The sequence below is a fragment of the Phyllostomus discolor genome, chromosome 1, assembly GCF_004126475.2.
Source record: "Phyllostomus discolor isolate MPI-MPIP mPhyDis1 chromosome 1, mPhyDis1.pri.v3, whole genome shotgun sequence".
Classification (NCBI taxonomy): Eukaryota; Metazoa; Chordata; class Mammalia; order Chiroptera; family Phyllostomidae; genus Phyllostomus; species Phyllostomus discolor.
Window position 1 is genome coordinate 91,637,288 of NC_040903.2, and position 10,193 is coordinate 91,647,480.

A 10,193-nucleotide genomic window follows, 5' to 3' on the forward strand; every position below is an offset into this window, starting at 1 on the left:
AAAGTACAAGGAAAAATAACAAAGATAAATGGGAGCATCAAACTAAAACGCTTCTGCACAGCAAAAGAAATAATAAACAAAATGGAAAGACAACCTATGAAATGGGAGGAAATATTTGCAAACCACATATCTGATAAGGGTTTAATATCTAAAATATAGAAGAAACTTCTACAAGTGAATAGCAAAAAACTTAACAACCTAATTTAAAAATGGGCAAAAGACCTGAATGGAATTTTTTTCCTAAGTAAAACATACAAAGGGCCAACGGGTACTGAAAAGAGATGTTTAACATCACTAATCATCAGGAAAATGCAAATCAAGACCATAATAAGATATTACCCCATACCTGTTAGTATTGTTTTTAATAAAAAAATACAGCAGATAAATGTTGGCAAGGGTGTGGAGAAAAAGGAACCCTTGTGCACTGTTGGCCATAATGTAAATTGGTGCAGCCACACTATGGAGGTTGCTCAAAAAATTAAAAATGGATCTACAATACAATCCAGCAATTCCACTACTGGGTATATATCCAAAGGAAATGAAATCAGTATCTTGAAGAAATATCTATATGTTAATGGTCATTGGGGGTATAATAGAATTATATTATTCATAATAGCTGGGATATAGAAACAACTGAAGTATCTGTTCACAGATGAATGGTTAAAGAAATTATGATTATATATATACTTATAATATTATTCAGCCATAAAAAGAAAGTAATCATTATGCGGGCAACAATATAATGATGAATAAACCTTGAGGATATTGTTCTAAGTGAAATTAGCTGGACAGTCAAAGACAAATACTATATGTCACTTACATGTGAAATAAAAAAAAGTTAAATTCATCAAACCAAATTATAGAATGGTGGTTGTCAGGAAGAGGAGAGAGGGTAGAGGCTAGGCAAAAGGTGCAAACTTTCAGTTAAAAAATGAGTAAGTTCTGAGGATCTAATGCATAGCCTGGTGACAATATTTAATAATACTCTATTGTATTAAATAATACTCTATTGTATACTTGACTTTAATCTTTCATGTTCTCATTACACCAGAAGAAAAAAAGATAACTGTGAGGTGATGTATGTGCAAATTACACAAAAGATGCAATGGTTAATGTTTAATGGATGTCTATGCCATTTAATTCAAGATTTTGTGAGGTTCTTAAACTTTTCAAAGAAAAGTATAAATACATTAATTTTAGAATATGTAAAATGTGACTACTTTTGCTAACATGTTCTTAATTCCTTTAAAAGAAGATAGCAATTTAAAAATAATTGTACCATGAAATTTGATTTTTCACATTTAATATTTATAGATATTGTATGAAGTCATAAACTGAACAATACTGGTAATAGAATATACACATTAAAACTTCTTTTCTGTTTCTATAAGAAAGACCTACATATAAAGGTTGTTCTACTTTCTGAGTAAACTGTGTTCAGTGGTAAAATAATGAAATTTGTTTTGCTGTTTTTAGATGAATGTGAATAGTATGGCATGAACAGTAAAGATTCTGCTTACTATAGAATATTTTCATCTTTCAAGTTCCACATTCCAATTATTCAAACATTTTTCTTTATGAAATTGAATTTAAATATTGCAATGTATGCATATGAGAAGATCATTATTTCAATGTCAGTATTAGAAATAACATTAATCTTACTGTTGAATCAAATAAATGCATGATCTTAATTTTCTCAATCATAGAGTTTGTTCTGTGTTTTGTTAAAAGGAAAGTAGGAGACTTCCTTCTGAAAGGATTTTAAAAGTGAGCTTGAAACTCAGAAAGCATGAAATAGAAAAGGCATTTGAAAGATATATGTTTGTTGAGTTTATAAAAGAGTGACTGATACAACCTCATTAATACACAAAACATAGATTACTGAATACAGGGTCTGGCACAAATAACACCCCTTTTTCATTACAAAATCATAAGCATGTAAGTCTGTAACATAACAATATGACACTCAAGCACACCATATGACATTTTAGGTCAAATGGTCAAATTGTCCATCTTGTGTGAGACAGCCACACACAAGCAGGCGTTAGTTCTGCTGGACCCTGTATTTTCCAAAGTTAATTTAAAATTGTTGCTCTTAATGCATGCATCTGCTGCTTTACAAAATAACTTGGAAAAAAATGTCTTCAGTCCCTCAACCCTTGGATATAAAAATGCAACAATGAAGCAGAATAATAGATTTCTGAAATAAATTATATATTAATTTTTACCTGTATCTCTAACATTTTTTTGTGTGTTTAAGGTTAAGGATTTTTTAAAATTCTCTTTTAATTGTTGTTGCAGTACAATTTTCTATCTTTTACTCTAACATTTTATTCTTTTAAAAATACTATATACTCTCACTTATAAGTGGAATCTAATGAACCGAACTAATGATCAAAATAGAATTAGAGGCATAGAAACATGGAGCAGATTTACAGCTGTAAGAAGGGAGGGAAAAGGGGAGGACTGGTTGAAAGAAGGTGAAGGGATTAGGGAAAGAACATATGCACATGCACCATGGACATGGACAAGGATGTGGGGATTGCCTGTGGGTGTGGGGGACAGGCTGGAAGGTAGGGGGCAAAGGGGAAAAATTGGGAAAACTGTAATAGTATAAACAATAAAATTTTAAAAGAATGAAACAAAAATATTTTTTATATTTCTTGTGATGTTTAGTGGAAAACAATTAAAACTAAATATTATAAGCCCTGACCAGGTAGCTCAGTTGGTTAGAGCATCGTCCCCATACACCAAGGTTGCAGGTTCAATCCCTGGTACATACAAGAATTAACCAATGAACGCATAAATAAGTGAAACAACAAATCAATGTTTCTCTCTCTCTTAAATCAATTAGTAAATTAAAAAATAGATGTATTTATGTTTGGAGATTTTTTTGGTTAAATTTTGAGCTAGCAAAGTTGGTATTCTATGTCTATTTCATTTTTATAATTTCCAAATAGAACTTTTCTTTTACATTTCATGGCCCAAATACAATTAAATGAGGACAAAATAAATATTTGTTGAAAAGATTATTTTATTTAATATTGTGGAGCTAGTACACCAATTTTTAAAAATTATAAGTAGGATGTAAGCTAACACAAATATTTTTCTTTGATTTATTTAAGTTTCTATAAGCATTTATTGTCAAAAAGAAAGTATTTTTCCTAGTTACCTAGCTGAGCAACTCTCTGGTAAGAAGGGTGTTGACTGTCAGTCTGTTCGCTATACATTTAAATAATTGAGAGTTATTAATAATTGTTTTTATAACATTAAAAATTACACAGTCATTATTTTCTCTTGCAACAGTAAAAATGCAAGCATATTTTTATTAGTGATAAAATTTCAGCATATAATGCATGTAGGGAATTTTACTTAAGGTTATTTATGGAATGATTACCTATATTTGAGGTTGACTATTCTGATATGAGTAGTAAATATGGCATGTATACAGTTAAAAAATTTATTGTTGCTTGGCTTCAAATTTACCCTTTAACACCTGATATGCAAATGAAAGGAATGGAATTCCTTTAAGCATTTCCCTTTCATAAGGTGTATAATGTTCAACTTTCTCAGTAGAGGGTGCTGAAGGGACATCAGAGGAAGAAAAGGTTCTCCTGTCATTTCTGGCTGCTGCATGGTGGATCAGCAGTGTGGGCAGACAGACATCTGGTGGTATGCTGTCCACTCACAATACACAGACACTCAGCAACCTTGCAGCCCTTGTTGGTCCTGATGATCTTTCCTGTAACCCTCTCAACACGGACGCCACAATCCTAAGCCTTCCTGCTCACACTGCGACCCTCATTCCTGCTTGCTTGTAACAGACCCCCAGTGTGTTTCCTACCATCTTTGTGTGATGGCCCTCCTGCGGAGGACACTGTGCTCCAGGCTTCCTGACACACCAGGGCTCCATGAGTCCAGCCCCTGGCTGTGGTTAGCCTGCACGCCTGCTTCCACTGCTTCTGCTTGCTGGCTATTGGAAGTGGCTCACCTCACAAACACCATGCATTCCAAGTCCTCAGCTACTTTGGAACCCCCATTCCCTCTAGTGCTCACATGCCTGGCTATGCTCACTTAGGTCCCATCTGTACCACCCCTTGTTCCTTATGCACTCAAGAAGGATGTTTGCTGCTTGCCCACCAACTACAGACCAGCCCTGGACTGGGAAAACCAGCACAATTCTTTGTTATCCAGGAGGCGGATTTACACCTTCCCCAAAATGGTTTGAAACCCAACTTTAGGAGAGGGGCTCCTTTCCATATTTGTCCTTTTTAATGAACTCTCCCTTAGGCCTACAGCATGATACAGAGTTTTCTTACAATCTAGAGTTGCTCTTTTATCATTGTTAATGATTCTTTATTCAACTTTCCCTGTTTAAACCACTGTGTGCTTTCAGTCCCTGCTCAGTGGCCTGACCTTGATGCAGCACACTTTGTGTTGTAGCTGTGATGCTGGCAGGAACTTATGGTCACATCCAGGATCACAAGTACCAGAAATGATGCCGACATTTATTATATTCACTTTTCCAAAGCTGAAGAACAGGATTTACCTCAAAACCAAACCTAAAACTGAACTTTAGAGCATTCCTACAATTAGTGTTCAACTTTCAAATTTATATATCCAGCCCACATTTCTCCCCTGTACTTCAGAAATGTATACTCAAGTGCCTATTCAACATTTATACTTGGATTGTTAATAAATCTCTCAAAAATAAATCATAACACAAATGAAGAGAAAAAAACCTTGTCCAAAACCAAATTTATCCCACTCCTACCCTCTGCATCCTGATCTTGAACTTTCCTTCCCACCTAATAAATTCAGCTGAATTACTCATGTTTCTTAAACTAGAAACATGAAATGTTTCTAGAAACCATCCTTGATTCTTCTGATGCTCCCAATCCCAAATCCAATCCATTAGCAAATCCTGTAGGCTTCACCTTCAATATATATCTGGATTCCAACAATTTGTGTCTCCTCTATGCAAATACTTTGATCCAAGTTGTTGTCTTAGTTGGGTCTTTGCAAGCATTTTCTAACCAGTCTTCTTGCTTTTTCCCTTGCCACACAGTTTATTATGTTATTTCTCTGTTGAAAATGTCTAAAAGCTTCCAATCTTAACCAGAGTAGAAAACAAAGTCCTTATCACAACCTATAAGGAGCTGCAGGATCTGGCTCCCCTACTGACTCTCTGACTCATTTCCTTCTTCTCTCTCTTGTTCGCTGTGCTCTAGGCACATGACATTCCCTTGAATTCCTTGAACTTCTTCCTACAATGTTCTTCCTTCAAACATCCACAGGACCCATTTCTTTACCTTTTTCATGTTTCTGTTTAGACCTCAACTTACAATGAAGTCTTTTCTGATGACCAACACTGCACTCACAGTCCCCTTCACCTCATTTTATTTTATCTGTGTACTTTTTTTCATGTCACTTAATATTTACAGGTGCACTTGTTTACTATCAGTCTGCTACATCTGGAATGCCACCTTCATAAGTCCAGCACCTTGTCTAGGTAGCTCACTGCCATATTCCTAGCACCTAAAGTGGTGCCTGGCAAGTTAGATGCTCAAGAAATATTTGTTGAATGAATGAATTAAACAATTAATGGATAAATTCATTCAGTACTCAATATGAATCTTTTGGAGCAAAATCAGATTCCAACTTACAGACAGAAAATTGGAGCACAGAAAGTTTAAATTATTTTCCCACAGCAATGATGAACAGTTAATAATAAACAAATTGTAATAAATGGCAGAGATAGGATTTGAGTTCAAAGCTATATTTAACCAAAGCCCCTGCATGGTTTTGAACTAAATCATACTGTATCTCAAAATTTCTAACACATATAAATATATGTAGTCAAATATATAACAGTAGAAGAATATATATTTTTAAAAAGTATATTTGAAACTAAGATTTTTTTGACACTTATTTTGTGAGAGTAGACTCCTTTAGTGTATAGGTATTAGATTAGGCCTATTTTCTGCCTTGGCTGGTGTGGCTTAATGGATTGAGTGCTGGCCTGCAAACCAATGGGTCACTGGTTCAATTCCCAGTCAGAGCACATGCCTGGGTTGTGGGCCAGGTCCCCAGTAGGGATAGCACAAGAGGCAATCACACATTGTTGTTTCTCTCCCTCTCTTTCTCTCTCCCTTCTCCTATGTCTAAAAATGAAATAAATAAAATATTTTTTAAAAAGCCATTAAATTTTTTTCTCCAACCAAACAAAATGAGAATCATTGAGAATAAATAGTAGAACCTTTAAAAAATTAGCTAGAAGAAAGGAAAAGAAAGCTAAACTTTCCCTGCTTTATTTAGGGCACTATTTGTGGGTATAAGATGGAAAAACTGATTAAAAGAAGGCATTATACTTGGTATTTAGTCAACATTTTAATAGAGGAAAAAGATAAACCTAGTTAATAATAGAATAAAAATTATAAAGCCTCTTTCTCAAATTATCAACATCTGAGTTTTGTTTGCCATTTAGGTCATAAAATCACTAAGCTTCTAAATTTGAGACCAAAAGACACTTTTCTTAAGAGTGTTCAAAATGTGTTAGAGTTGCTAAATGCTGAATATTTTGAGATTTCAGATGTGACAGTGAGATGTGTTTAACACTTATTTATGTAGTTATTTCATATTTATTATTGAAATTTAATAAATACTTATTAAGTGACTGTGTACTAGCTACTTGAAGAAAGTTATAGTGTATGATAAAATTAAACATTATGTTTAATGATAACTATAATGAAAAACAAAATAACAAATCAGAAGATATAGAAGAAACATGTTGGCAGCCACAATTTAGCATGTTAATTACTTTAGATGACATTGAATTTGTTTATTTGACAAAAACAAGTGACAAAAGAAAACTTATTTGAGAGTTATTTTTCTTGTAATAGCAAGTGTGAACATTTTTCTGAAGATGTACATAACTTATTAATTTTAAATTAAAATGTTGGTTTAGTATTTTTAAAATATATAATCTTTATTATATTTATTTCCATTACCATTTAGTCCCCTTATGACCCCTCTCCTCCCAGCAAAGTTCTTTAACCAATTCTACAGTGTATGGAAAAATTAAAAATAACTGACTGTCCCGTCATTTGTTGTGCTAATGCTGACAAATATACCATGGACTCATGAACAAAGTAGAATCACATTCTGATATTCTGCATAGGGACAATGGAGAATCAGTTTCAAATTTCTGTGTATTCATTAGTACAAGTTTTAATTTTACATGATATTTTGGCACAAGGAGATTTTTTTATTTTTAATTTCCTATATTGATTTAAAATCCAGTTACTTTATTTAAATATTTATCTTTGTAAGTGGTATTACTCTCTCATATTTGACAGCTACACCCAGTATTAGACTGTTAATTTTTTGGAAGCATATAAATTATTTAAAAGAAATTCTTCCTCTCTTTACCAATTCATGTTCATAATGATAGAAGAAGAACAGAGTGAAGGGAAGAAAATCAACACATAATAGACAATGAGTCTTTGGAGAAAGTCTGTATGAGTTGACTATATTTTGTTATAAATTTTGCATTTTGTTTTTTTTTGAAGATTTTATTTATTTATTTTTAGAGAGGGAAGGGAGGGAGATAGAGAGGCAGAGAGAAACATCAATGTGCGGTTGCTGGGGGTCATGGCCTGCAGCCCAGGCATGTATCCTGGCTGGGAATCGAACCTGCAACACTTTGGTTTGCAGCCCGCACTCAGTCCACTGAGCTACGTCAGCCAGGGCACATTTTGGTTTTGAAAGAGGCCATATAGTCTATTGAATCAACCAATATTGGGATTCTTTTAAAATAAATGTATTGAGCTATTTGAACTCCCCAATATTAGGAAACTTTCCAAGAATCCTAAAACTGCAACTTCATTTTTTATAGCCTCTGCAAGTTAGAAAATTCTAATATTCAGCTAAAATGGGTTATCCTAAAGCTTCCAGTTATTGGTCCTAATTTGACCAAGTAAGAATACAGAGAAGAGTTCTATTACTCAAATATTTGACCACTAATTAAATATTCAGAATGCTACAGTGTCCCTCTATATTTTCCTTTAATAAATAGAACATCCCAGATTCTTCAACTCTTCCTAATATGAAATTGTCTTGGAGTTATTAATTATTCAGATTGTCTTGACATTATTAGTTAGCTTTCCCCAGGCTTTGCTGTGGTAACAGCTTCATAATCTGAGTGATCAAAACCATAAAGGTTTATTTCTCACATAATAGGAAGCTGTATATTTGCTGAAATTCTTCTCCATATATCTTCCTTTTAGGAATCAGACTGATGGAGCAGCCTTTAAGTTATGCCAATCTTTTATAGTAGAGGAAAAGTTTGAAATTTGCTCAGAGTGGTGGCATATATCTTTTACTCACTTATTTTACTTTTACTGTTTATTTGTAATATGTAAAGTAAGTGGCACTCAAATCTAACATTAATAGGGTAGAAAAACGTACAACTTCCAGGGGGCCACATTCTAAGTTACAAAGCAATGTGCAAGGATCGACAAGCCTCTTACAGGAAGCTCAGCAAACAATGAATAGTAATAATACAATCTCAAAGATCCTCAAAATATATTTTATCTTTATCAGTATATCATTTAAAATTCCCAAGAATAGACCGTACACCAGAAGTGTTCTGAGAAGTTCTGAATAAAATCTTATTATTGTTCTTGTTCTAGATTTTACTCTGTTAATTCAGTCCAAGATCACACTATCTCTTCAGGAATAACATTGAATAGAACTCTGTTATTGATCATGTTTAGTCCTCAGGATCGTTCTAAAAATTCCTAGATTATGTGCCATGAGAATATATGTTCGCTATATTTTCTTGCTTAGTCATTTGATTACAAATATAGGGAAAAAGCTAAGAATTGTAATAGACCATCAGAACTTAAAATATTAAAATTAAGTTGGAGACTATGCCAGGGTCCTGCATAGTCTTACTATGTGGGGAATAAATGACATTTTAAATTTATCATTTACCCCTTATCATCTAGCACTCCTTGGTCTGGATGCAGCCATGTCTATGAAGCAATGAAAAAAGAGAAAGTAAAATAGGTCCAAATATATTTCCAATGCCATGGCCTTGTTCCTCAGTTAACAAGACTCAGTGGAAACTAGATTCTGTCCATCATACCAATCAACATACTATTTTATTCTTGTGGGAAAGAGCAAGAGAGACAGGAGAAAGAAAAACTAGATATAATTTTTTTTACTATAGTAGTAAAAATCCCATCATCATTTTTTATATACATATACTTTTAATTACTCCCACTCTTTTCTTATATAATTGTTTCTTTGGTCCTAACTGCAAGATCTAAACTTTATTCCTATTATACTTCATTTGTGATATAGCTTGCCTTTTTCCAGTCTTCCAAGATTATTTTTGGTACTAATTCTTTCAACTAACATATTTTCTATCCTTCCAACCTTGTATCCTTTAACCTCCAAAAGAACAATTATTTATGGTGTATTAGCTTTGTATGAAGGCACTGTGATGAATATGACAGATACAAGTGTGTGCCAAATTCATGCAGCTGGCCTAATATATTTTATAATCTAGAGGGAGAGATTATCAGCTATTATATAAATGTTTTATAGTTACAAATGAAATACTATGAATAAAAGTAAAGGATACTATGAGAGTATATAAAAAGGAGGTCTTTCCTAGTCTTCAGGTTAAGGAGAGCCATGCCTAGGTAACTGACAATTGAGTTGAGATTTTTTTCTGTGTATTTGTTTTTTTATGTTTTATTTATTTTAATTTTTTAAAGTATATTTTATTGATTATGCTATTACAGTTGTCCCATTTTTTTCTTCCCTTTATTCCCCTTTGTCTTGAACTCCCTCCCACCAGCATTCCTCCTCCTTAGCTCATGCCCATGGGTCATATATATAAGTTCTTTGGCTTCTCCATTTCCTATACTATTCTTAACCTCTTCCTGTCTATTTTGTACCTACCATTTATGCTTCTTGTTCCCTGTACCTTTTTCTCTCATTCTCCCTCCTCCCCCTCCCCACTGATAACCCTCCATGTGATCTCCATTTAGTGATTCTGTTCCTATTCTAGTTGTTTGCTTAGGTTTTTTTTTTCTGGTTCAGTTGTTGATAGCTGTGAGTTTGTTGTCACTTTATTGTTCGTATTTTTGATCATTTTATTTTTCTTAGATAAGTCCCTT